This window comes from Bacillus rossius, chromosome 1, assembly GCF_032445375.1.
Source record: "Bacillus rossius redtenbacheri isolate Brsri chromosome 1, Brsri_v3, whole genome shotgun sequence".
Classification (NCBI taxonomy): Eukaryota; Metazoa; Arthropoda; class Insecta; order Phasmatodea; family Bacillidae; genus Bacillus; species Bacillus rossius.
The window spans coordinates 13,491,471-13,519,204 of record NC_086330.1 but is presented as its reverse complement, the minus strand read 5'-3'; the positions used below and the strand labels follow the sequence as shown (position 1 = coordinate 13,519,204).

The 27,734-nt window shown below is 49.4% G+C and overlaps 1 protein-coding gene across 1 annotated transcript in view; it reads right to left on the bottom strand.

Annotated features, from left to right (window-relative positions):
• The window catches only part of LOC134532266 (constitutive coactivator of peroxisome proliferator-activated receptor gamma-like), a 63,082-nt gene extending 36,412 nt beyond the window's left edge, over positions 1 to 26,670 (bottom strand). Inside the window, exon 1 of the mRNA XM_063368688.1 lies at positions 26,513 to 26,670. The gene's annotated coding sequence lies outside the window, so the exon portion shown is untranslated. The remainder of the gene's footprint in view (positions 1 to 26,512) is intronic.
• Between the last annotated feature and the right edge of the window lie 1,064 nt (positions 26,671 to 27,734).

The window sequence follows — 27,734 nt, the reverse complement described above, 5'->3', positions numbered from 1 at the left end:
TCACGCCCTGTCTCGCCCAGTCTCGCCCAGTCTCGACCTGACTCGTCCAGTCTCGCCCTGTCTCGCCCAGTCTCGCCCAGTCTCGACCTGTCTCGCCCAGTCTCGACCTGTCTCCTCTTGTCTCGCCCAGTCTCGTCCTCTCTCGCCCTGTCTCGTCCAGTCTCGACCTGTTTCGACCTGTCTCGCCCAGTCTCGACCTGTCTCGTCCTGTCTCGACCTGTCTCGCCCAGTCTCGACCTGTCTTCTCCTGTCTCGTCCTGTCTCGCCCAGTCTCGACCTGTCTCGTCCTGTCTCGCCCAGTCTCGACCTGTCTCCTCCTGTCTCGCCCAGTCTCCTCCTGTCTCGTCCTGTCTCGCCCTGTCTCACCCAGTCTCGCCCTGTCTCGTCCTGTCTCGTCCAGTCTCGACCTGTCTCGTCCAGTCTCGACCTGTCTCGTCCTATCTCGCCCAGTCTTGACCTGTCTCGTCCTGTCTCGCCCAGTCTCCTCCTGTCTCGTCCTGTCTCGCTCTGTCTCACCCAGTCTCGCCCTGTCTCGCCCAGTCTCGACCTGTCTCGACCTGTCTCGCCCAGTCTCGTCCTGTCTCGTCCTGTCTCGCCCAGTCTCGACCTGTCTCGTCCTATCTCGCCCAGTCTTGACCTGTCTCGTCCTGTCTCGCCCAGTCTCCTCCTGTCTCGTCCTGTCTCGCCCTGTCTCACCCAGTCTCGCCCTGTCTCGCCCAGTCTCGACCTGTCTCGACCTGTCTCGCCCAGTCTCGTCCTGTCTCGTCCTGTCTCGCCCAGTCTCGTCCTGTCTCGTCCTGTCTCGCCCAGTCTCGCCCAGTCTCGACCTGACTCGCCAGTCTCGCCCTGTCTCGCCCAGTCTCGACCTGTCTCGCCCAGTCTCGACCTGTCTCCTCCTGTCTCGCCCAGTCTCGTCCTCTCTCGCCCTGTCTCGTCCAGTCTCGACCTGTTTCGACCTGTCTCGCCCAGTCTCGACCTGTCTCGTCCTGTCTCGACCTGTCTCGCCCAGTCTCGACCTGTCTTCTCCTGTCTCGTCCTGTCTCGCCCAGTCTCGACCTGTCTCGTCCTGTCTCGCCCAGTCTCGACCTGTCTCCTCCTGTCTCGCCCAGTCTCCTCCTGTCTCGTCCTGTCTCGCCCTGTCTCACCCAGTCTCGACCTGTCTCGTCCTGTCTCGTCCAGTCTCGACCTGTCTCGTCCAGTCTCGACCTGTCTCGTCCTATCTCGCCCAGTCTTGACCTGTCTCGCCCTGTCTCACCCAGTCTCGCCCTGTCTCGCCCAGTCTCGACCTGTCTCGACCTGTCTCGCCCAGTCTCGTCCTGTCTCGTCCTGTCTCGCCCAGTCTCGACCTGTCTCGTCCTGTCTCGTCCTGTCTCGCCCAGTCTCGTCCTGTCTCGACCTGTCTCGCCCAGTCTCGACCTGTCTCGCCCAGTCTCGACCTGTCTCGACCTGTCTCGCCCAGTCTCGTCCTGTCTCGTCCTGTCTCGCCCAGTCTCGACCTGTCTCGACCTGTCTCGACCTGTCTCGCCCAGTCTCGTCCTGTCTCGTCCTGTCTCGCCCAGTCTCGACCTGTCTCGTCCTGTCTCGTCCTGTCTCGTCCTGTCTCGTCCAGTCTCGACCTGTCTCGTCCTATCTCGCCCAGTCTTGACCTGTCTCGTCCTGTCTCGCCCAGTCTCCTCCTGTCTCGTCCTGTCTCGCCCTGTCTCACCCAGCCTCGCCCTGTCTCGCCCAGTCTCGACCTGTCTCGACCTGTCTCGCCCAGTCTCGTCCTGTCTCGTCCTGTCTCGCCCAGTCTCGACCTGTCTCGACCTGTCTCGCCCAGTCTCGTCCTGTCTCGTCCTGTCTCGCCCAGTCTCGACCTGTCTCGTCCTGTCTCGTCCTGTCTCGCCCAGTCTCGTCCTGTCTCGACCTGTCTCGCCCAGTCTCGACCTGTCTCGACCTGTCTCGCCCAGTCTCGTCCTGTCTCGCCTCGCACTCGCCCCCTCTCCACAACGAGTCGGTTTTTGCAGCCCGAGTCAAAGGGTCTCGCGAGGCGACAGAGCTCCCAGTACACTCTCCATTCCTAGTCGCGCTCCCGTCTCTGCTTGGTGTTCTGTTATATATACCCAGTGATAATGTCGTGGTCAAAATGAGACGGGATTAAATTATCCTTGAAATCCATCAAGCGGAACCCGCATTATGGGATCCTAGCCCACAGATTCCACAAGGATAAAAATAATTTATAGTATGCACGGGTTCGCATCAGCGAGCGAGACCCAGCGAGGGCACACGTGACCCCGAGTGAGCCACGACCCTCGCCACGAGTGGGACCACGTGGGGCCGGCTCGAGAGGCGGAGACCAACCAGGCTGTCCACAAGGAAAAAATATTTCCTACCAATTCAGGCGAGAAAAAAGTACTAGATTTGAAAAAAATAAAAGTACTAAATTATATTTTGTTATGGTTTTAACAATTTAGGAAGTTATTATGACATTGCAAGGTTCTAACTTAAATATCACACCACACACACATACATTCCATAGTTTTTAAAAATAATTACGCTTAATAATAAAACATATTGGAGTTACTGTAACATTATCATATTAAAGGAAAAAGTACTAGATCTGAGCGTAAGTGTACTAGACCACTAAACAAACTTGTAAAAGTACTAGATCTAGTAGGAAAGTACTAACTGTGGACACCCTGAGACCAGCCATCTGCGGAACTCGGTTGCGGACGGAGAGGCGTGACGTCACTGTATCGGTCATCGCGCTGACGAGCGCCGAGATAAGGCAGGCCCGGGCCGAAGACAAGGGACCCTGGAGCGCCCCAAGGTCACACCACACCGTCTGGACGCCACTACCGACACTGCACAGGCTTCGCAACTACTGTCAACTGGCGTACTATACTTCACAGATGCTACCAGTGCGAGCTGCAACTTTGGCTGACATGCTAGTCTATGTGAGTGTCCAAGGCCATCGAGAGAAACCAATGATGCGGGGGAAAATAACTGTGTTACGATTTAACCAAGCGAAACATAATCTGTGCGTATCACATGCCGTGACGTATGCCACGAGAGTGCGGGATTGTCTCATGGACCAGCGCCGCTGTGATCTGGTGGGGCGAGAACCACCTGCATGTGAGGCGACCCTCCCCTCCCCCCCAATCACCATCCCTTCGTCCCTTCAGGAACCAGCCATGAGAGAATACGTTTGAGCACATAAATGTTCGGTGTTCCCCATCTCCTTCAGTACCGACGAAATAACTATAACTTACATACAACTTAAAATTTTCGGCAAATACTGTAGATAAGATTTTCTGTGGGAAAAACATGCTACACACCCCTCACCAAACAACCACCATAAAAAAAAAAAACCACTTCGGTACATATTTCTACCTACGTATTTTTAGTCTCCTATTGGCGAACTGACAATATCATGAATGATGCTAATTAATGTCTGCGATCTGTTGGAGTGTGGTTTATCCAATAGACAAGAGTGGTAATTATTTTTTTTGTCGATAGTCTAGTGTGATACTTAATACCTATTTCAAGGTTTGTTTTTATAGCTAAATTATAATTTTATTATATCATAAAAAGAAAAAAATCAAGTTTTTATATATGGCTGTGAAGTAAATGTGAAAAATTATTGTTGAAAAATATAATTCCTCCATCTGAAAATAACACAATTTTTAGCTAAATATAACGCCACCCGGAGCTATAAAATATAAATCACACATGTGTGTTCCTAGAAATGCCAAATCGTCAAGACGCGGAATTGTGAATTGCCTGGCAAGTATGCAACACGCACTACACGAATGCTACGTCTGAGCACCGCATAAGTACAACAGCGCCAGTTACAATGAAACGACTACCAGAAACGCGTTCAGTTTGCACAATGGTAGTATCAGCAACTGGGCCTCTATTATCCCAAGGTCGCTGCACAAATTTCGTACATTAATGATGCAATTTTTTTCACGAGTGAAGATATTTTCAATGTTCACAGCAAGCGCACCCGGGCCAATAGAAATCCGCCGTTACCAGTGGCGGATCTAGGATTTTTGTTTGGGAGGGGCTTGACCCAGCTGAGGCTAGGCTTTATCAAGGCAAACACTAAAACTTTAGTGGACCCAGATGATTTTGGAGGGGGCTTGAGCACCTTAGCCGCCCCCCCCCCCCCCTCTCTGGATCCGCTACTGGCCGTTACCTACACTTCCTGTCAACTTTCAACTTGTACGATGTGACATGAATTTTGATTTGCGTTGGTGACAGTTGGCTTGGATAAAACTTCCTACTACAGCGACTGACTGAGAACGAGATATTCTGAGCACCAGGGGCGTAGCCAGGGGGGGTGGGGGGTGTTTTGGGTGTCCAAACACCCCCCCGAAATATTATATATATATACACACACACTTATGACAAAATTTACACTTGTCTAGTTGTTGCAAATGCACTTAGATGAAACTAAGAAAGAACCCTTGAGCCGATAACCCTTAATATTCAGCAATGAGTTTTCAACAGTGTCTCGTTAAAAATATCATAAAGTCGGGACACAATTTTATGATATTTAAATCCAATATTTTAATTACGAAAGTGCTTAAATAGCACCAAATTGCACATTAGAACCAAATGTTTCCTCCCTAGTACAGGGGCAGGGTGTAAGTAAAAAACCCCCGAAAAGAAATCCTGGTTACGCCCCTATGAGCAGCCAGTATTCGTCAGGCTCAATATTCCTCACGTGATGTGGCTGCAGCAGTAAGGTGCGCCCGCGAGGCCGTAGCCGGGATTCTGTGGAGGAGAAAGTCCAGTACGTCTATTATTTTATTTTCTATTGAGCAAGTTTTATTTATAATTAGTTTTCGACGTGATAACGTCTTATAAATCGATGAACGCCGGCTGCACGCACGAAAAAGCATGACTCGTCACGTTCCGCCTGAGCCGAACGTGCAAGAACCGGCCAACCATCGTGCGAGAAAATCTATATCAAACAGGTTAATGCGGGCTTTTCAAAAGCAGCAATTAAAAAAAAATTGATTTATTTGTCCAATTTTTGTCATTTCAAATTGACAATTTATTGACATTAATTTGATTTCAGTTTATTTCTATAACTAATTTTTCGTGATTATATTTAAACAAATTAATTAAATTAAATTTACAAAAATTGTAAATAATGATTGAAAATTAAAAAGTATGCAATTTTTCATCAATGTTTTCTTATGACGTTATCACGTAAAATTATCGTCCGTGAACCGACTTTACAGACAAATCCCCCCCCCCCCCCCCCCTTTTTAGAGGAAAATTGATTGTCACACTAAAATCACATCGTCATCAACGTCTGTCTGTCCTCGCCGTGATGGGTGGTTCTTCCTTGTTTTTAAGTTCGTCCAGACGACTAATGATTGTGTTAAATATCTCTTCGTTTTCTATTTCAAGTGAAATTCTGACTCTTCATCCACAACACATTCATTCGATGACATTCAGTGGCGGATCCAGAGGTTCACTCTAGGATCTCAGAGAAGCCAGCGAAAAAATGTCTTAAAATTACTAAATTTGTATTTAATCTACTCACACTACACATAACATCCAACCACCAGATTTTATGATTCTACAAGAAATTCAATAGATATATTAAAATGTTTTATTGGTTTCAGAAATAATCATTTTTGTCGGAAATATTAATGTATCAGACAACTGGTTTTTCGGGGGGGGGGGGGGCTTGCCCCTGGTGCCCCCCCCCCCCTTGGATCCGCCACTGATGACATTAGACAGTCTATTTTCGAGTTGAACACAATTTATACCAACTGCAGTGTAACTGTGTTTATTTGAACTTGTTCACCTGAAGTTGTTCCGTGTAACTGCTCCCTTAAGTCTTCTGAGGCTACCAGCAGCCAGCCCTCTTAGTAGCCGCTCGCAAACAAGAGAATAATCTCTCCTCCGGCCACCGGTGTTCAAGCAGCGAGTTCCTATCGTGTATCCACAGTCACACTATCGCGTGGACAATGGAACCGCTATTGGTTCCATCACTACAGTGGTGGCTCGAAGGGCCCTTCCAAGCGATACGCCGAGCAAGGTGGTACAGCGGTGAAGCACCGCACTCAGTCTCGCGGACGTGGGTCCGACCGCGGCTCTATTCATTGCGGGGCCCAGGGTCACTTACTTTTCCAGGACCTGGGGGTATACAATAGCCCCCTAAAGAAAGGTTAGAAAATAGTAAAAAAAAAAAGTGACTTTAAAGTCAACGTGTAACTTAAAAAAAAACATTATTCCTCCCGCTATTTTTTTTTACTTTATCTTAAGAAATTTTGATGTTCTATATTGAAAAATTACACTCGAGTTAGTTTTATTAATGCTAATGATAACATTCTGGTGAAATTGCGTCATTAATTAAGGCAGTTAATACTTTGAAGATTTATATTAAAAATGAACATGAAAACCCATATGAAAACGAAAGAACCATGAAAACTAAATGACCGCATGGTTAGAGGCCCTGCTGGTCACCGGGCCCTGCTAGTCACGGGGCCCTGCTGGTCACACGGGGCCTGCTAGGTGCGGGGCCCTCCTAGTCACGGGGCCCTGCTGGTCACGGGATCCTGATAGGTGCGGGGCCCTGCTGGTCACGGGGCCCTGCTAGTCACACGGGCCCTGCTAGTCACGGGATCCTGATAGGTGCGGGGCCCTGCTGGTCACGGGGCCCTGCTGGTCACGGGATCCTGATAGGTGCGGGGCCCTGCTGGTCACGGGGCCCTGCTGGTCACGGGATCCTGATAGGTGCGGGGCCCTGCTGGTCACGGGGCCCTGCTGGTCACGGGATCCTGATAGGTGCGGGGCCCTGCTGGTCACGGGATCCTGATAGGTGCGGGGCCCTGCTGGTCACGGGGCCCTGCTAGTCACACGGGCCCTGCTAGTCACACGGGGCCTGCTGGTCACGGGGCCCTGCTAGTCACGGGGCCCTGCTGGTCACGGGATCCTGATAGGTGCGGGGCCCTGCTGGTCACGGGGCCCTGCTAGTCACACGGGCCCTGCTAGTCACACGGGGCCTGCTGGTCACGGGGCCCTGCTAGTCACGGGGCCCTGCTGGTCACGGGATCCTGATAGGTGCGGGGCCCTGCTGGTCACGGGGCCCTGCTGGTCACGGGATCCTGATAGGTGCGGGGCCCTGCTGGTCACGGGGCCATGCTGGTCACGGGATCCTGATAGGTGCGGGGCCCTGCTGGTCACGGGATCCTGATAGGTGCGGGGCCCTGCTGGTCACGGGATCCTGATAGGTGCGGGGCCCTGCTGGTCACGGGGCCCTGCTAGGTGCGGGGCCCTGCTGGTCACGGGATCCTGATAGGTGCGGGGCCCTGCTGGTCACGGGGCCCTACTAGTCACGGGGCCCTGCTGGTCACGGGGCCCTGCTAGTCACGGGGCCCTGCTGGTCACGGGATCCTGATAGGTGCGGGGCCCTGCTGGTCACGGGATCCTGCTAGTCACGGGGCCCTGCTGGTCACGGTGCCCTGCTGGTCACGGGATCCTGATAGGTGTGGGGCCCTGCTGGTCACGGGATCCTGATAGGTGCGGGGCCCTGCTGGTCACGGGGCCCTGCTAGTCACGGGGCCCTGCTGGTCACGGGATCCTGATAGGTGCGGGGCCCTGCTGGTCACGGGATCCTGATAGGTGCGGGGCCCTGCTGGTCACGGGATCCTGATAGGTGCGGGGCCCTGCTGGTCACGGGATCCTGATAGGTGCGGGGCCCTGCTGGTCACGGGATCCTGATAGGTGCGGGGCCCTGCTGGTCACGGGATCCTGATAGGTGCGGGGCCCTGCTGGTCACGGGGCCCTGCTAGTCACGGGGCCCTGCTGGTCACGGGATCCTGATAGGTGCGGGGCCCTGCTGGTCACGGGATCCTGATAGGTGCGGGGCCCTGCTGGTCACGGGATCCTGATAGGTGCGGGGCCCTGCTGGTCACGGGGCCCTGCTAGTCACACGGGCCCTGCTAGTCACACGGGGCCTGCTAGTCACGGGGCCCTGCTGGTCACGGGATCCTGATAGGTGCGGGGCCCTGCTGGTCACGGGGCCCTGCTAGTCACACGGGCCCTGCTAGTCACACGGGGCCTGCTAGTCACGGGGCCCTGCTGGTCACGGGATCCTGATAGGTGCGGGGCCCTGCTGGTCACGGGGCCCTGCTAGTCACGGGGCCCTGCTGGTCACGGGGCCCTGCTAGTCACGGGGCCCTGCTGGTCACGGGATCCTGATAGGTGCGGGGCCCTGCTGGTCACGGGGCCCTGCTAGTCACGGGGCCCTGCTGGTCACGGGATCCTGATAGGTGCGGGGCCCTGCTGGTCACGGGGCCCTGCTGGTCACGAGATCCTGATAGGTGTGGGGCCCTGCTAGTCACGGGGCCCTGCTGGTCACGGGATCCTGATAGGTGCGGGGCCCTGCTGGTCACGGGGCCCTGCTAGTCACGGGGCCCTGCTGGTCACGGGATCCTGATAGGTGCGGGGCCCTGCTGGTCATGGGGCCCTGCTGGTCACGGGATCCTGATAGGTGTGGGGCCCTGCTAGTCACGGGGCCCTGCTGGTCACGGGATCCTGATAGGTGCGGGGCCCTGCTGGTCACGGGGCCCTGCTAGTCACGGGGCCCTGCTGGTCACGGGATCCTGATAGGTGCGGGGCCTGCTGGTCACGGGGCCCTGCTGGTCACGGGATCCTGATAGGTGTGGGGCCCTGCTAGTCACGGGGCCCTGCTGGTCACGGGATCCTGATAGGTGCGGGGCCCTGCTGGTCACGGGGCCCTGCTGGTCACGGGATCCTGATAGGTGTGGGGCCCTGCTAGTCACGGGGCCCTGCTGGTCACGGGGCCCTGCTGGTCACGGGGCCCTGCTAGTCACGGGGCCCTGCTGGTCACGGGATCCTGATAGGTGCGGGGCCCTGCTGGTCACGGGGCCCTGCTGGTCACGGGATCCTGATAGGTGTGGGGCCCTGCTGGTCACGGGATCCTGATAGGTGCGGGGCCCTGCTGGTCACGGGGCCCTGCTGATCACGGGATCCTGATAGGTGTGGGGCCCTGCTAGTCACGGGGCCCTGCTGGTCACGGGATCCTGATAGGTGCGGGGCCCTGCTGGTCACGGGGCCCTGCTGGTCACGGGATCCTGATAGGTGCGGGGCCCTGCTGGTCACGGGGCCCTGCTAGTCACGGGGCCCTGCTGGTCACGGGATCCTGATAGGTGCGGGGCCCTGCTGGTCACGGGGCCCTGCTAGTCACACGGGCCCTGCTAGTCACACGGGGCCTGCTGGTCACCGGGCCCTGCTAGTCACACGGGGCCTGCTGGTCACGGGGCCCTGCTGGTCACGGGATCCTGATAGGTGCGGGGCCCTGCTGGTCACGGGGCCCTGCTAGTCACGGGGCCCTGCTGGTCACGGGGCCCTGCTGGTCACACGGGGCCTGCTAGTCACGGGGCCCTGCTAGTCACACGGGGCCTGCTAGTCACACGGGGCCTGCTAGTCACGGGGCCCTGCTGGTCACGGGATCCTGATAGGTGCGGGGCCCTGCTGGTCACCGGGCCCTGCTAGTCACAGAGCACTGCTACACGATAACTGCCGTAATTTTCCACGAATCACTTCCAAACTGATACATAAAATACATTTTAAAAACTTGGTCGAGTTCGTTAATGGACAAAATTCCACCAAAGGGTCAAACAAATATCATTAATTTTAACCTTTTTATGACTCGTAGGTGTAATACCCACAAAAATATTGTCTATATACGCATTTGATAGTGAAAACTAGGGTTGGAGGATAAAAAACACCATTATTTCAGTTAAAATTGTTTGTAAATATTATAATTTTAATCTAAAACTCTTTATGAAACAATTTTTATAAGACTAACCATTCCTGTTTAATTTTGAGGGAAAAAACGTGCGTTGAAATAAAAAAAATTATTATTTCTGTCCCATTTACACTACCACACGTTTTACGTTATTCAATGCTAGATGCATTAATTTAAAAAACATTTTCGCTGCATGGAATATTAAAAAATGTAATTTAAGTGTTCAAAATGTTCCTGAAGTTTATATAAGTTTCCAGAACAATTACAGAATAAGTAGGTAATTCGAAATATACCTATACATTTTTTACGACCTATGTGGGGAGAACTGGGTTCGTAAGGGATAGCCCAATTAAGTTTTATCAATTTCTAATATTTACACTGTTAATAAATAATTGTACTAACAAATTGTCCGATAACCAATCACTTGCACTTAAGAAAGTGACGACGTTAGGGTCGTTCCCGTGGTTCGGAGTCGCTGCCCAGCTGCTCCGGTAGAGAGAGTACGTGCCACGTGGCAAGGGAACTACCCTAACTTAGGTGGAATAAAAGAGTTTTCTACGTTAAGGTTTTTATTAATGCCCACGTCACACACTGTACATGGGCTGTCACAGCTCCCCTCTGTGACAGTTCATCAGGGCGAGGCCCGGCTCCACGCACCTTGAGCGCGACACGACACTACCAGTGACCTGACTGGCGGTGACACGACAGTGACGCGACTGACAGTGGCGTGGATGACGGTGACGTAACTCACAGTGACGCTAATGACGATGACACGAAAGACTGACGTAACTGCCGACGCGAACGACGGTGACGTGACTTTCGCGTCCGCGCTCTCTCATGCCACTTGGCGACTGACTCGACCCACGCTCCGCGACGTCTCAGCGGCCTCCCCCCTTGCCGCGTGCACATGAATCTCCCCTCTTTCCTTCGTGTGCGAGTGCGTGGAGCCACATGGTCACAGGCGGGGAGACGCGACTCAGTCGCCCGGGAAACACATTTTATCCGTTTTGAACTCAACACAATATCAACACAACAAGACAAATAGATATTCACACCCTTACATAATTACATAAACAAAACCTGTTACACTTTTGTGCACGGGCGCCGGCGCACACGCAAGCCTGAAGCAGCGACATGCAATAATGGCCTCAGCGAGCCGGAGGAGCACTTGGGACGACGTCAAATGCTCCCCCCTCCCCGAGGTCATTTTGCCCGCTGATGCTACGATCACACGCACTTCACCATTAACACTCGGCACTCGGGCGTTCATATTGGCATCCCATGGGCGGAAGTAGGAGTAACCTGCTGGGTGAGTACCCATGGCCAATAGTCTAGCAGGTAGGAGGGAGGCCTGCGCTGACGAGTGGAATGGCGGGCTATTTCCGGAACCTGGGAATTCGGTGCAGTGTCTGGGTGCATAGGTGGGGATCTGTCCCCTTCCTTCACCTCATCAAGGAGTTCAATGATGACCCCTTCCTCGGGACCACAGGGCCCTTCAGGTGGATAACCTATGTGGTGGTGGTACCCATCCCCGTTTAACCCTTCCATTACTTCCTCGGGGATTACTATTTTAGGGATGGTGTCAATGGTTGGTAACTCAGGGTCCTCTTCATCAGGGATTGGGGTAAAGGATGTGTTAAAGACGGAGTTTTGGGCATCCCTGGAGTCCAGCCTGTCAGCAAGCTCATCCAGGTGGTCCATGGTGAAACCGTTGGGCTCATACCCATATGCTTGTTGGGTGGGCGTAGCTTCTCGGGAAAATACTGGAGCTTTGGTATTTAAAGAAACCTCGCAACCTGCTGGGTTGGTATTGCCAGTGACCATTTCGTCACCGAAGTTCGTCGGCACCAAAGGTGAGTCCGATCTCCTTCCTTCCCTACTGCAGTGGTTTCTTCCAGGGTCGGTGTCTAGGGGCATCGGGTCAGAATTGGCACAATGGCCTCCTCGTGGTGTCTCTGGTTGGTCCCTGGGGCTGTCCTGGTCTGTAAAACTATCCGCGGCTCCTACGGTTGACGGCTGCTGCGGCATTGGGACCGTGGCTAGCCGCAAGGCATCACGGTGTATTTTGGCCATTCGGCCATTCGGCTGCCGCACCAGGTAAGTGGTCATCCCCAAGCGAGCCACCACCTCCCTGGGCTCGGACCACTTGGGCGCGAGGCCCGCGCAAAACCCACGGCCCTTGGCTGACAGATGCTGGAGCCTTACATGCACAAACTGTCCTGGAATGATCTGCGGGGGTGGATTTAGGGACTGGGGTGTTCGATGATCCAAAAACTGGGCCTGATGCCTGCGTGCCCCAGCCCATAGGTCCTCTACCGGGAAAGGTTCTTCTGTGTGAATGATGCCCAGTTCGGCTGGCAATGCTAAGTTGTGACCATGGAGCAGCTCAGCTGGAGAATATCCCGTTACCTCGTTCGTGCGCCGGCGGAGGCAGTACAAGAGGGTGGGGAGGTGAATGCCCCACTTAGTGTGGTCCTCATCAAGGCGGATACGGAGCTGGGTCTTAATGTCTTGGTTGCGGCGTTCAGTGGGATTTGATCTGGGATGATAGGTAGGGGTGGTGTGATGATGGACCCCCCACCGCCCACATGCCTTCCGCCAGCTGTGACCCGTAAATTGGACTCCATTATCTGTGAGCAGCACTCTCGGATACCCATACCATGGGAACACCTCTCGGTCCAGTAGGGCGATGATTGTTCCCGCCTTGACATTGGCGACAGCAAACGCCTCGGTCCATCGCGTAAACACATCAGTGACTACAATGATGAACCGCTTTCCCTGGGAGGTGCGTGGGTAGGGGCCCATAATGTCAAGAGCCACCTCGTGGAATGGGTGGTCAGGGCGTCGGGGAACCTGTTGCTCCACGCCATCAGGTCGACGCGCCTTACACTGTTGGCAGCGTTGGCACTCACGCACGAACTGCTTAACGTCGGCCGTGACCTCCGGCCAGTGGAACGTCCTGCGGATTTCTCGCAGGGTCTGTTCAGCCCCAGGGTGCCCCGCCAGCTCATGACTGTGGAAGAACAGTAGGATGGCTGGCCGTGCAGCAGGGGGTGCATGAATACTCCAGCGGCTTCCTCTGCGAGCACCACGGGTCTGAAGCATGCCATCGAGACTACGCTGATAGGGAAATGCTTGGTCGCCACACTCGGCCAGTCGGGCTCGTGTCTGTGGGTCGTCCTGCTGGGCGTCACGCACGCAAGTCACCAGCTCTGCCATGGTGGCGAATTGGGTGGCCGGCTCTGGTGTGCTGGGCCCAGGCAGCATGTACAGTAGGGCATCGTCGGGGGCCGGGTCCGAATAGTTGGTAATCGGAACCGGGGGTAGGAGGTTGTCCCACCCCTGGTCATCGTAGACTATGGTTCTGGGGTCCGGGTGCCGGGAAAGCTCGTCAGCGAGCTCATTTTCCCGGCCGGGAACATGTTCCACCGTGAAGTGGAAGCTCTGGAGGAGAAGGGCCCACCGGGTAAACTTTGACTTGCCCTCCTGCACGGAATCCAGCCATTTGAGGCACTGGCTGTCCGTGCGGAGAATGAAGGGGCGCCCCTCGAGGTAGTGTCGGTATCTTTTTAGTGCCCACACCACAGCGAGGCACTCTTGCTCATTGACATGGTATCGTCTTTCCGCTGGGCCAAACTTGGCACTCGCGTACTCGACGATACGTCTCTGACCTTGGCCGTCCAGCTGGTACAGCACCACCCCCATGCCTTCCTGGCTGGCATCGGTCTGCACGAACAGTGGTTCGTCCGGCACCAGCCGCGACAGGGTGTGGCAGTTGCGGAGCTGTTGTTTTACCTCGCCCAGGGCCTGGTCGGCGGCCTGGGTCCACCGGAATTTGTGCTTAGGTGAAAGCAGGTCGGTCATCGGCGCGGTAATCGAGGCGAAGTGGGGAACAAATGACCTCAACCAATTCAACAGCCCCATGAGTTTCTGGAGCTGCTTCCGTGTCTTGGGTGCCTGCTTGCCCTCAATAATGGACAGCTGTTTGGGCAGCGGGCGGCATCCCTCTGCGTCCACAATATGGCCCAGAAACTCGATCACCTCCGCCCCAATGTGGCATTTCCTCGGGGCGCACGTCAGCCCGTGCCTGGCGAGCCGCTCAAACACCAAGGCCAGATGGTGTGCGTGTTCCTCCCACGAACATGACCAGATGATCACATCGTCCAGGTAGGCTTGGGCAAACTTGCCGATGTAGCCATCCAGGACACGGACCATCATGGTCTGGAAGGTCGCAGGAGCATCCATCAGGCCGAACGGCATCGCACAGAACTGGAAGCGCCTGCCGTCTGGGGCGGTAAAGGCTGTTTTGGGGCGGTCGGCGGGGCATACTGGCACTTGCCAGTACCCCGACTTGAGGTCAAGCTTTGAAAAGATGGTGGCTTTCCCCAAGCCAGCGAGGGCATCCGTGATGTTGATTAATGGTGGTGGTGCCGGAATGGTGAGGTGATTTATTGCTTTGAAATTTACGCAAAATCTCAGCGTTCCATCTTTCTTGGTGGCCATTACGATAAGACTATTATAAGGTGAATTACTAGGTTCTATGACGCCACTCGCCAGCATCTCCTCGATTTGCGCCTGTATGGCATCCTGTTCACGGGGTCCGAACCCGAACACTTTCTGGAACGGAGGGGTATGGGGCACCAGGGGTATGCTATGCTCTGTAATTGTAGTCCTCTGTAACTGGTCCGCAGCTGCAAACACTTGCGAATGAGCCCTTATCACCTCATCGATGTCGGCGTGGTGCTCGGCTGGAACTCCGTGGGTCAGCTCATCCAAACCTACAACTGTGAGAGGTGGGGATGGAATAGGCCGGTGGATACCGTAGACAGTCCAACGGCCGCGGGTACCAAGGTGCAAGCGCCCGGCACGGACTTAGATTGTGGCATCGACCTGTGCAAGCCAGGGGGCTCCCAGGATAATCTCCTCTCGTAGCTCATGCAACACTATGGCGTCCGTTTGGCTAACATGGTCCCTTATGTGAATTTTTACCTGGGCGCGCCCAGACGTGGGCGCGCAAGCTCCCCTGGTGGCCAGCAGGACTGTCCCAGCCTCAGCTGTCACGTCAGCACCGGCGACGAGGTGAGCGGCAATATAGCTGTGGCTGGCTGCGGTGTCCACCAGCGCCTCCAGTTCCCCGCCGTCCACCCGGACAGGTATGCGCAGTAGACTGCCTTCCTCGGGACCCATGCGCCCGAGCCGGGACAGCGTATCCTCTAGCCCCGCATCTACTGTCGAGGCCCCCAGCGATGTAGGGCGAGCGGCAGAGCTCACCGAAGACTCGGGGCACGGCACATCGGGCCGGTGCGTACCGCCCCCGCCTACGTCAGGTGGGCGGGGCGGTAGCTCACTGGCGCCCTTAGCTGCTGGCGGGGACGCCGACGACATGGGGCAAGCGGCATAGCTCGCCGATGACTCGGGGCACGGCCCGTCGGGACGGCGCGGACCACCCCCGCCGACGTCAGGTGGGCGGGGCGGTAGCTCACTGGCGCCCGCAGCTGCTGGCGGGGACGCCGACGATGTGGGGCGAGCGGCATAGCTCGCCGAAGACTCGGGGCACGGCCCGTCGGGCCGGCGCGGACCGCCCCCGCCGACGTCAGGTGGGCGGGGCGGTAGCTCACTGGCGCCCGCAGCTGCTGGCGGGGACGCCGACGATGTGGGGCGAGCGGCATAGCTCGCCGAAGACTCGGGGCACGGCCCGTCGGGCCGGCGCGGACCACCCCCGCCGACGTTAGGTGGGCGGGGCGGTAGCTCACTGGCGCCCGCAGCTGCTGGCGGGGACGCCGACGACATGGGGCGAGCGGCATAGCTCGCCGATGACTCGGGGCACGGCCCGTCGGGCCGGCGCGGACCGCCCCCGCCGACGTCAGGTGGGCGGGGCGGTAGCTCACTGGCGCCCGCAGCTGCTGGCGGGGACGCCGACGATGTGGGGCGAGCGGCATAGCTCGCCGATGACTCGGGGCACGGCCCGTCGGGCCGGCGCGGACCGCCCCCGCCGACGTCAGGTGGGCGGGGCGGTAGCTCACTGGCGCCCGCAGCTGCTGGCGGGGACGCCGACGATGTGGGGCGAGCGGCGTAGCTCGCCGAAGACTCGGGGCACGGCCCGTCGGGCCGGCGCGGACCGCCCCCGCCGACGTCAGGTGGGCGGGGCGGTAGCTCACTGGCGCCCGCAGCTGCTGGCGGGGACGCCGACGACATGGGGCGAGCGGCATAGCTCGCCGATGACTCGGGGCACGGCCAGTCGGGCCGGCGCGGACCGCCCCCGCCGACGTCAGGTAGGTGGGGCGGCGTGGCTGGTTGGAGTTTCGGAGAGCGGGGCCCAGCTGTCTCATCGCCCTCACCTAGGCGTTTCCCGATGGTGTTGTGTCACCTCCGTTTCCCCCTTCTCCGGCGGCCTTGACGGGGCATTTACGGTGCCAGTGGTACATTTCTGTTGGACAGTACCTGCAGCGGGGAGGCCGCTCTTCGCGGGCTGTCAGGCCTCCACGTCGCTCCCCTCGGTCAGCCTGCCGCCAGGTCAGCCGCGACTGGCCCTGTGGCTCAAGGTTGCGTCCCCGCGACCCCGGCGACTGGGCGGATCTGGACGGCGGTGCTGGCGGGCCAGTGTACCGCACCATCGCTCCAGCATCTTCTGGTGACAGAACCGCCGGGGTGGGGTTGGGCCTCCACTGCATCATGGTCTCTGTTGCACTCTGTATAGCCTGGATGTCTCTCTCTGTTTCTCTCGCCATGGCTAGGAAATCGTCCACGCTTCTTCCCGCGGCGTTACGCATGAAAGGTCGTAATTCCGGTGACAGTAGCTCCACAATCACTGGCAGTATCTCGGCGACTGAGCCGCTTGTCGTCGGACGTCGGTGGAGGCGTAGCTTTTGATAAATAAAGCCTTCCACGCTTTCCCCGGCCCGCTGTGTTTGACAGTACAGCTGGTACCGACAGCTGGCACGGGAACTCGCGTCATCAAAACGGGATTCGAACCGGGTAACGAATTCGGTCCAAGACATCCGGTATTCGCCTGCCATCGCCCACCAGGCTTGGGCACTGTCCCGGAGCTGTCCACTAACTCTGTCCGTGAACTCATCCTCGGGCACCGCGTGTCTTGATAGTCTGTCCCAGCATGCTTGCAGAAATGCATGCGGATCTTCATGTGCTCGCCCCGTGAATACAGGTAGTGACACCGCCACGCTTGCATTTCGCGGTACCGGTTCCGGTTGTGCCTCCCCATGGCGCCGCACACCGTCGTTACAGGCTGCGCATAGAAATAGTCCGTCCCTGAAATCAGCGAATTCGCGTGCAGTCGTGCAAATCCGGTGTCTGACAGTGCCGCACACATAGCACCGCGCCGTCTCGCCTGGTCGCCCGGGACAGCCTACCATCGCGCACGTCACGCGCTCCCTTATCACGGCCCGCTCTGTGCCATGGTTATATATTTCCTTTTTTACAGTATTTTCCTTAGGGGTACATGAGCACCATAGTGTAGTGCCCTCCCCTCGCAAGCTGCCCTCTCCGTGTGGCTTATGACACACCTGGCAGACCCCGTCCATATTCACGCGCACAGGTGTGTAGCATTCCGCGACCTGCGCGGCTGACCGGCCCGTGCGGCGGACCGGGACGTCAGGTGGCGGGGAACAGACAGGCATGGCCCGCCTCCCCCCCTCCACTGTCGGAGGTCCCGTTTCCGCACGCTTTTCGTCCCGCGGAAGTTGACCCGGCGGCGCGGTGATCTTGAATGGTCCGACTCGGCTGTACTCGTCGTCGCTCGGCTGGACTCGGCTCCCGCTCGACCCGAAGGGCGCAATTCGCCTGCGCTCATCCGGCGCGATTCCTTGAAGGGGAAAAGGGGGAAGAGCGAACCTACTCGCGCGGCCGAATGAAACCCGATACCTGTGTGACGCGCTCTTATCGCTTGACGGCGCAATCTCACACCATTTTGGCGCGTCGGCTTCCGCTCCCGCGCCGCTCTTGTCCACGCTCGACTCCCTGCAGCATTCTCGCGGCTCCCGAAAGTTTTGAAAATCCGCACTTTTCATGTCCGTTTCTATGTAAAAGCTCATGGTCAGCCACACTAGTTGGGCGCCATTTTGACGACGTTAGGGCCGTTCCCGTGGTTCGGAGTTGCTGCCCAGCTGCTCCGGTAGAGAGGGTACGTGCCACGTGGCAAGGGAACTACCCTAACTTAGGTGGAATAAAAGAGTTTTCTACGTTAAGGTGTGTTTAATGCCCACGTCACACACTGTACATGGGCTGTCACGGCTCCCCTCTGTGACAGTCCATCAGGGCGAGGCCCGGCTCCACGCACCTTGAGCGCGACACGACACTACCAGTGACCTGACTGGCGGTGACACGACAGTGACGCGACTGACAGTGGCGTGGATGACGGTGACGTGACTGGCAGTGACGCGAATGACGATGACACGAAAGACTGACGTAACTGCCGACGCGAACGACGGTGACGTGACCTTCGCGTCCGCGCTCTCTCATGCCACTTGGCGACTGACTCGACCCACACTCCGCGACGTCTCAGCGGCCTCCCCCCTTGCCGCGTGCACATGAATCTCCCCTCTTTCCTTCGTGTGCGAGTGCGTGGAGCCACATGGTCACAGGCGGGGAGACGCGACTCAGTCGCCCGGGAAACACATTTTATCCGTTTTGAACTCAACACAATATCAACACAACAAGACAAATAGATATTCACACCCTTACATAATTACATAAACAAAACCTGTTACACTTTTGCGCACGGCCGCCGGCGCACATGCAAGCCTGAAGCAGCGACGGGCAATAATGGCCTCAGCGAGCCGGAGGAGCACTTGGGACGACGTCAAAAGTATATTCGCAAGTCACTCGGTGCTGTAAAGTATCATATAAGCCTAAATAATAGTAGCTATACCCATCAAGTGTGCTAAAGTTATAGCCGACGGTTATAACTAAATTACTGTTGAGGAGTTGGAATGTAAGAATCATCGGCTCCACAATAGCAAGACGAACCTTATTTCTGCGAGTGAAAATACAACTCTTGGGAATACCACTCTGAGGAAAATATTTTATGGTAAAATGAGTGAACTATATTCATTGTAGTGGTGCAAAAAGCGATTTTCAAGTTAAAGTTGTGACAAGCAAAATAATTACAGTCGCTTCAGAAATTGAGGAAAAAAAGTAAAATTTGCAACAAAACAACACAGTAAGTGTTGGACGAAAGTTCAAGGGTATAAGTCGGAAAACATTTTCAAAATAATTCAGACGGTGGAAACGTAGAAGACTGGAAAGAAAAATAAATAAATCATCTACATAAACAGCCAAAAAACATTGTGTCCTCGATGTCAATAAGATTACATGGATCCAAAAACATTTCAGAAACACGAAGTACAAGTTTTTTTCAGTAGTTACAACTACCACAGGGGAAGCGTCAACAGTTAGTGAGAGACACGATTCTTCACACAGGAGACATATAATGGCTTCGCATTTTGGGAAAATTAGCCGAAGACTTGCATGAACAACCTGCGTGGAATTAGTTGGCCGGATTGTTTACATCTCGAATCTGTAATTACTTCTGTGTTGTAGCTATTTAAAAAACCGAGGACAGAAATATGTATTCTTTCTTGAAAAAATTATAAACTGCGTGTGCTGTTAAATAATGCTTGTATGTATCTAAATTAATTTAACTTTTGCCATGTGATCAAATTTAAGTCTAGTTGATTTAAGAATACTTCGTTGAGCAAACGAATATTTCAATTAATAAATTATAAAAAATCTAAACACGTGCAAACAACAAGGTAGAAAAATAATATAAGCTTAATTCCGATTTAGCACCTTGACTTAAACGACTAGTGCCATTATTTCGCAACCAAAAATAAAATTTACAGCAGTAAATAGTAGTAGTACTGAAACGATGTTATAACTTGTTGAAACAAATGTTTTGCACGCTTCAATTCGTTTGTAATCGTATAACGAAAAAATCTTTATTAAGCGGTAATCACAAGAAACAACGTGAAGGAGACCCATAAGGTTTAAAATTACAAACGAAAAATGCGTACCTGAGTATGTACACACATGTTTACGTACATGTGTGCGCGTAACACGTAGGCCTATATATTTCCGACATTTATATTTAAAAAATTGTATTATTTTTTGGATGAGTTGTGTAGTTTCGACAGCTCCATAGAAACTTAGAGTAACGTTATTGACACGCCGCACCATTGCACTCTCTCCAAGATCGAGGAAGTTACTGAATTTCTACCCTCACTTCCATAAATGCATATTGGGTTTTCAACTACATTCCGTGCCACAATTACACAAAACTAAAAAAATATATTTTGCCAAACTCCGTTCCCCCGGAGAAACCCCCGGAATGGCCACCGCATGGGGAGCCATAAAAAAAGAAACGGGCTCTCTATTTGGAAGCCACCCTGGAAGGTTTTTTGCTACCACCCACCGTCTCTTTGGTAGCCTGACTTGTTGCAAGGGATTGTATTCATTCCAGAACATTGCCGCCATTTTGTCTGGGCAATCCGCCTTGGAGGAGCCGGGGCGCAAACCCGGGTCCTATAAGTCACAAGGCAGGCGCTTTATCAAAGAGCCAGAGTTGTAGAGCGACAATCTGCAGTCTTCTTAACACTGACACGATGTTATTTCACAAGTTAACTGTAGTATTGTTTGTCATTAACACATGCTTACTTCTGGCAGTTTTTTTGGGAAGTAATCATGTACCTATATACGGTATTAAAAAAACCATTGAGAGAATTTTTTAGTACGCGTCAGGGATGTGTAAAATCTAAACTCGGTAACGAGTAAATACAATTATGATACGAAATTAACGTATAATTCTTTAAAATAATTCCAAACGTGTTAATTATATTAACATTGTATTCAAACTTTTTGACGCGAATCACCAGTAGTTTCTGGCCCGCCGCTGGATTTCACAATACATAAAATGAAACATCTCCGATGGTTTCAAATAAATTCGAACGAATTTGATACCCAGGAAGGTTTTTAATTTTATTTTAATTTCAACCCTTTATTTTATGGTAACAGTCCGTTTTATCAAAAAATGTTTCAGCCAAAAGTTTTCGATAAAGTTGAGGATTTTTTGTTAAATTGTTTTTGTCTTTCAACATATCGTTATATAACATTTTTTTAAACAAATTATAAACGTTTTGTGCTGTTAAATAATGATTGTACCTATGTATCTAAATGAACTTAACTTTTGCCATGTGTTCAAATTTAAGTCCATTACGTCACCTTCTTTGGATGACTTAGACGACTAGTTTTGCAAATATCAGTACCTGTATCGTCGTATTATGTTTATTTATATCCCTTGCAACAATGGAGCAATTGTTGGTTTTATCAAAAATTGTTTCAGAAAAAAGTTGTAGATAGTAATTCAGTATTTTATATAGTGTACACAGTACGGAAATCACGAATTTTTTTAAAATGTACCCATATTTTTTTTTAAAAACCTGCAGAATTGGTCCGAATTATAAAAACAAAATAAAAATTATAAGATTTACAAACGTATTGAATGGTAGTTTTGAATTTTTTTTGTAGAGTTCGAAGAACGACTACCTATTTTAGCCGTTACCTGCTGCAACATCAAGAAAATTTATATATGTATGTATATATATATATATATATATACACATACATATATATGTATATATATACATATATATGTATATATACATATATATGTATATATATACATATATATGTATATATATGTATATATACATACATATATATATTGTTTCATGGTTCATAGACCTCAAAATCAACTCGAAGTTTCATATATATATATATATATACATACTAGATAATGCCAGGCATGCATTGCAATGCCTCAATCAATTTTTTTTTGTAATTTTTTAAACGTATAGGCCTACTAAGAATCTCTCTGTATCTCTTTAATTCTCTATCTCTCTATGTATATCTCTATAACTCTCTCTATCTTTCTATTTATATCTCTATCTCTCTATATATCTCTATATATGTGAGATATGGATATGGCGGTAAGTATTTCTACGCTGGACATTTTGTATCTTCTCATTATACATACCCCTCCTCTTGGGCACGCCACTGCCGTTACCAAAAACCTTTCCCATGGTTACGCAGAAGGCAACAACAATGCAAAAGCCCGTTGCCATGGAGGCTAATTATCAACAATGCTTAGTTTTTTTGCTTTTAAAGCGTGTTTTTTTAGTTTTTTCTTAACTCAGAATCGAGATAAAATATCCAATTGTGAATCTAAACCATCCTCGAATCCCCATGAACTCACACAAAAAATTTCATCAAAATCGGTCCAGCCGTCTAGGAGGAGTTCAGTGACATACACACGCACACAAGAAATATATATATATAAAGATATATTTATATATAATTTAATGGACACGATAACTGCCGTAATTTTCCACGAATCACTTCCAAACTGATACATAAAATACATTTTAAAATCTTGGTCGAGTTCGTTAATGGACAAAATTTCACCAAAGGCCGTTAATACATCATCCTACAAATTCTATAGTAAAAATTTTTTTTAAAATTATTTTTGTTAAGTAAAACTTTTTTTGCTGCTTGGGCTACAATTTTCGAGCTTACAAAAATTCCGATCGCATGAAGGGAATAGTTAGGTACGTGGTGGGGGACCCACGTGTGGAGGATTCGGCAGGGGAGAGGTAGACATTGTGCATCATGCTCGCACACTCGCATACCGCACCCTGAGTACAAGACTATCGTAACTCAAAAATCAGTGCAATTCTATCACAACTCAGATGCCATAGTCTTGCACATATTCTTATATAATGTTTGATTGAGTGCAACACTACATTATTTGCCATAAGTCCTGTAAAAATAAATATAATATTGCGATAGTCTTGCAGGGCCTAGATAATGTTATTTTCATACTTATGGTAAACATATCTCAAAAACTCAATTTTTTGAGTTACGATAGTCTTGTACTCAGGGTGCGATACATGTTTACTTGCTCACTTGCATTCTTGCATACTTGTTTACTTGCTCACTCGCATTCTTGCATTCTTGCATACTTGTTTACTTGCTCACTCGCATTATTAACATTTGTATACTTTCACACTTACATACTTGCGAAATAGCATAATTTAGCACTCGCATACTTGCATATATATATATATTTAATCTGCATACATATAATCTGCGACCTCGGCCAAGCAGAATATATTTTCTATAGGTACCATATAATATAATAAGCAAAAAGTTTCACTTCTCTTGCGCGTGTACTTTACGCACCCATTTTTTTATATTTAAATCATTACGTTTAAGAAATTTCTAATTTTTCTTTAGAATTAAAAATTTAATTTTTGATATTGGCATTTCTCAACCGCACAGGTTGTTTTATATATTATATAGTTTCTATATACCGCCCATACATTTGCACCTCCATGCGTTTTGCCGTAAGTAAACATGTCCCAGTGTTGTACTGAGAAGCTAGCGACGTTCAAAACACAATTGTTTGCATGTTATGCACATCACAAGCCTTAAAATGAAAAGCTTGACAGGGGGAGGTGTGTATTTTTCGGCCCCCCTTAGCCACTATTTTTTTTTTTATCTGAAAGCAGGTTAGCTAAAAGCCTGGGTGTCTTACCGCTATCACCGGCCACTGCACAGGAGGGGAAGAGTAAGCGAGCCCTACCGATTCTCCTTCCCTTCCCCTACCCCTGTCGCGAGCAGAAGCTATAAGGTTGTGACGCCGTGACGGGTCCCAAGCTTTCAAATATCTTACACCTATTGTATTTAACCAGCGCGGTAATTATAAGCAGGTGGTGACTGGGTAACTCTTCAAGCTAAAGCTAATCATTTCCAGGAATAGGCCAGTTCAGCCGAAACCAAACCATTTTTATTTCCTTTATCCTTTTTTTTTTGTATTGTCGAGCTTCGAGCATGATTTATGATTTTGAGTGGACGTGGACAAGGCACTTGGATTGATTAAAATATCTTTAATTAATTTCTTACTTTATCACTCAAACAATTTTTTATTAAAAAATTAATAATATTTTTACCATTACAATATTTAAAGTTAAGTACCGAAAACTGCTCAAATAGCACTATTTTACACCTTAAAATCCAAATTTTAATTCAACTTCTTTCATGGTGGATAACGGTACAAGATTCCACACAAATTATAAACAATAACACAAGGGGGGAAAAAACATTATTTACTAAAAATATATTTCAACAATATTTTGTTGGAATCAGTTACAAATTTTCTACAGGGCCTTGTCCTTTGTTTTTTATGCACTCTGGTTGGGAGCACCTTGTCACCGCCCCCTGGATACGCCTATGTGCACATGAATAGCAATAATTTGATTTTCTAGGGTCTGACGTTGCACGGTTGTGCACAGTGGTTTCAGGAGACGGAACCGCTTGGATACCGACCCTCGCATAAGCATAACGGGGCGTCGAGAGAATCCAAGGGCCCAGGTGCAAAATAATTTTGATGCCCCCACCCCTCTGAACCAAATTAAAAAAATAAATCAAAATACCTAAAGTTGTCATGGCAATAACTGTAAATATGATCTGTGCGCATCGCATAACTTATGAAGTATCCTATGGATTTTACTAACGATATATCTGTAATTTTGTTCTACTCTCAGGTAATAAACGCATTAAAAAATATATATTTCGAAACCAAACCGGTCCCCCCCCCCCCCCCCCACACACACCAAACGGCCAAGGTCAGGCGCCATCTCTCAAGGCCACCCACAGAGCCCACATAACAAAGAGCCTAACAGTGCTTGCTGTACACATATTTAGCTAGCTGGTACAGTATTTAAACTGAACATTAATAAATTAACTAACAATAATATCTTCAAAGTAAGTTGCAAAATTAAGGGCTCCACCTACCCGGGCACACATACGGTGTGTAGAGCTTCAGGAATTACAACGCAATTTCAAAACTACTAAAGATATCCGAGTATGGTCTGTTTACGAAAAGAATTTAAAAGTTCGTTGAGGACCGAAAAAGTACTTTTGATTTTGAATTAAGTGTTTAAACTGTATTTTTATAAGAGTTAAAATGGCTAAAACACGTGTATTCTGAGTAATTTTTAGGCGTAAAACAACCGGTGCAGATCCTTGAAAGCACTTAAAGACCTTGCATTACATCTTTACCTTAATTTCTCTGCCATATAAATGTTACGGTCACCGCTCAAATTTCACAGTTACTTATCCTGTGATGACGAGCCATTGAATATATATAACTTCAATGGACGAGCAGACTGCGCGTCAGTTCAGAGCCTTGCGTTTAGAGGCTATACCGTGTTAAAAAAATACCAGCGAGCGTCTCGGTTATCATAGCATCTCACTAACACATATACACCCATGATGAGGCGAGCCCCTAAATACAAACATTTCAAACGGTAATAGGCTACACATGCATACATATCTATACTTACGTGTAGTACGATTCATTATGTATAAATCCCGCACCTTATGCCTCAACAAGTAGGAAAAATCTAGATATCAACTAAATACTATCGTGGTTTATCTTCTTTGTCTATATCAGAATCTTAGGATAAATATGTAGTTGGGCGATATTTGCTAAAAAAAAAAAAAATTAAAATTCCGAAAATACTTTTATTCTATGCTTTTTAACTTCCTCTATTCATAAAACCCGGCGGAGACTATAAATTCCAAATACTTTAGGAGATATCGAATTTTTTAATTTTCATCACAATACCTGTGCATTCATGCGGCTTTCACATTGTTTCTTCATTACGAGTATCATTTTTTTTTTATTGGAGAATGTTGTCACGTGAGATTAGGTGAGTTTTTAACGTTTCAAATTTTAATGTTTTATTTTTATTATTTGGATATTGTTGCGAGAGTAATAAGTAAAAAAAAAAAAAAAAATACGTGAGTTCCTACTGTTCATCCTTTGTTCCGGTTTATTAGGTCAGTTACATTATAAATACTTTAAAACTAAACAACCATTAAAATTAATTCATATTATTTTTAATGTCCGCTTAGTTTGAAAGTATTTATAATGAAACTGACCTGACCTAATCGACCATTTTAATTAATTAGGCATTCACGAACACACGGCAAAATAAAAAAATGGCTACGGTCGAATTATTGCACATGTCTTGTATTGGAAAATAAGAACGGTGATATCTCCTAAAGTATTTGTAATTTCTTATTTCCGCCGGGTTTTATGAAAAGAGGAAGTTAAAAAGCACAGAATAAAAGTATTTTCTGTATTTAAATTGTTTTTAACAAATATCGCCCAACTACATATTTACCAATCTTAGATCTAAATAGCAAACGATTTAACAATGTACTTATTTTTTATTATCAAGCAAAAGTAATCAGAAAATAAAGTCCTGTATTATAACATAATTTGCGCGCAACCTCAAACACTAGGCTGAAGTTGGCTTTATTCCAGCTTTATTTTCCTTCCCCTCATTTCCCCCACCCGGAGATGTGGGCAGAGCCATCGCCGTCTTACGTCGGTAGTACATTAAATGCAATTCAACAAAAATACAGTACTTCCTATCGCACGTATCCTATGTGAAGGCTTACACGAATTTATTACCTACGTCAAAGGTCAGCCAAACGATCATTAACGCGACGACTGAATGTATAAAATTATTAATCCATGCAATACCCAGGAATTAATACAAATATGTATAGTGTTCTAGCATCACAAACCCAATGAAAGTCAATTAGTTCATGCAGATATTACATTCAAAACGATTCCCATTTACTTACCTTAAACAACAATGTTATTCATAGGCTCGTAGGTGGTTAGGGTATATTCTCGTACAAATAAACGCAATAATACACTGCTACAATGCTTCATACATTTCAGTTGATGCACACTTCTAAACCATAGAGTAAATAAAGTTCCAAACGATAACGAGAAAAGTGGAAAATTGGAGTGGGGGCATAGATAATAATAGAACAGTTTTAGATATGCGGGATTCCCCTACATGTCTGTCGTAACCCCGACCTAAGTGGAAGTAATACTTTAAAGGCTAATATCTAAGGGATATCTAAGTGACTTGAATAAAACATTCGAATTATGGAATTTAAATCGCTTTTGACTGTCTGACTTTTTAATTCAAATCATATATGTAGGCAACTGATGTCAGGACAGCCTAAGTTTCACCCGCTTAGATCGACATGCCCGAGCAGTTCCGAAGTACGTCGCTCGATCGGGTAACTTCGGTAGTAGAAAAGCGCGGGCTATAGCTACAGCTTTTGAACGTGAACAATGACATCGTTTTTGATCTAGCAAGAGATAAAATGCAAAATTGTACCAAAAGTGATAAAGATAACACTATTCCGGGATATGTAGACAGTGAAACCGGTTATAACAATTTCTTTGATGCCTTAAAAAGTGCAGGTTACTCGTTTTCAGTTAGAAGTACATATTGCAGCACAGGAGCAATTCAAAATATTAGATTTAATTTTCTATAGAAGACGAAGCAGGCAACATTAAAATTTTTATCTTGCTTGGTTCAAATCCTCAACCCTTATATCTGTCAATGACCTAATAACAGATAAGAAAACTAAACTCTGGTAAATCTTATTTAAATACAGCACAAAACGAGAAAAATATTGAGTTTTGTAAACTAACTCTTCACTCTCAGGTTTAGACTTAAGTTTATACAATATCTTGCGTACCCATGTTCTTTTTTATGTACCCATGTTTTGTTTTTATTACTTTTGAAATGTAAAAGTACTGTGTAATATCTAGTTTTTGTGGTTGTACAGTTTGTTTGTATATATGTATATATTTGTATTAATTGACTTGTTCTATATCCCGGAGTCCTTACCTCCATATGGGATCTACAGAACAAAAATTGAATAAATAAATAAATAAATAAATAAATAAATAATTGAGCTTTCAGCTTGGTGACCTCTTAGATCATTACAACAAAATGGCTATAAAATGCTAATGATATAATGACAGACCGGATGGGTGGAG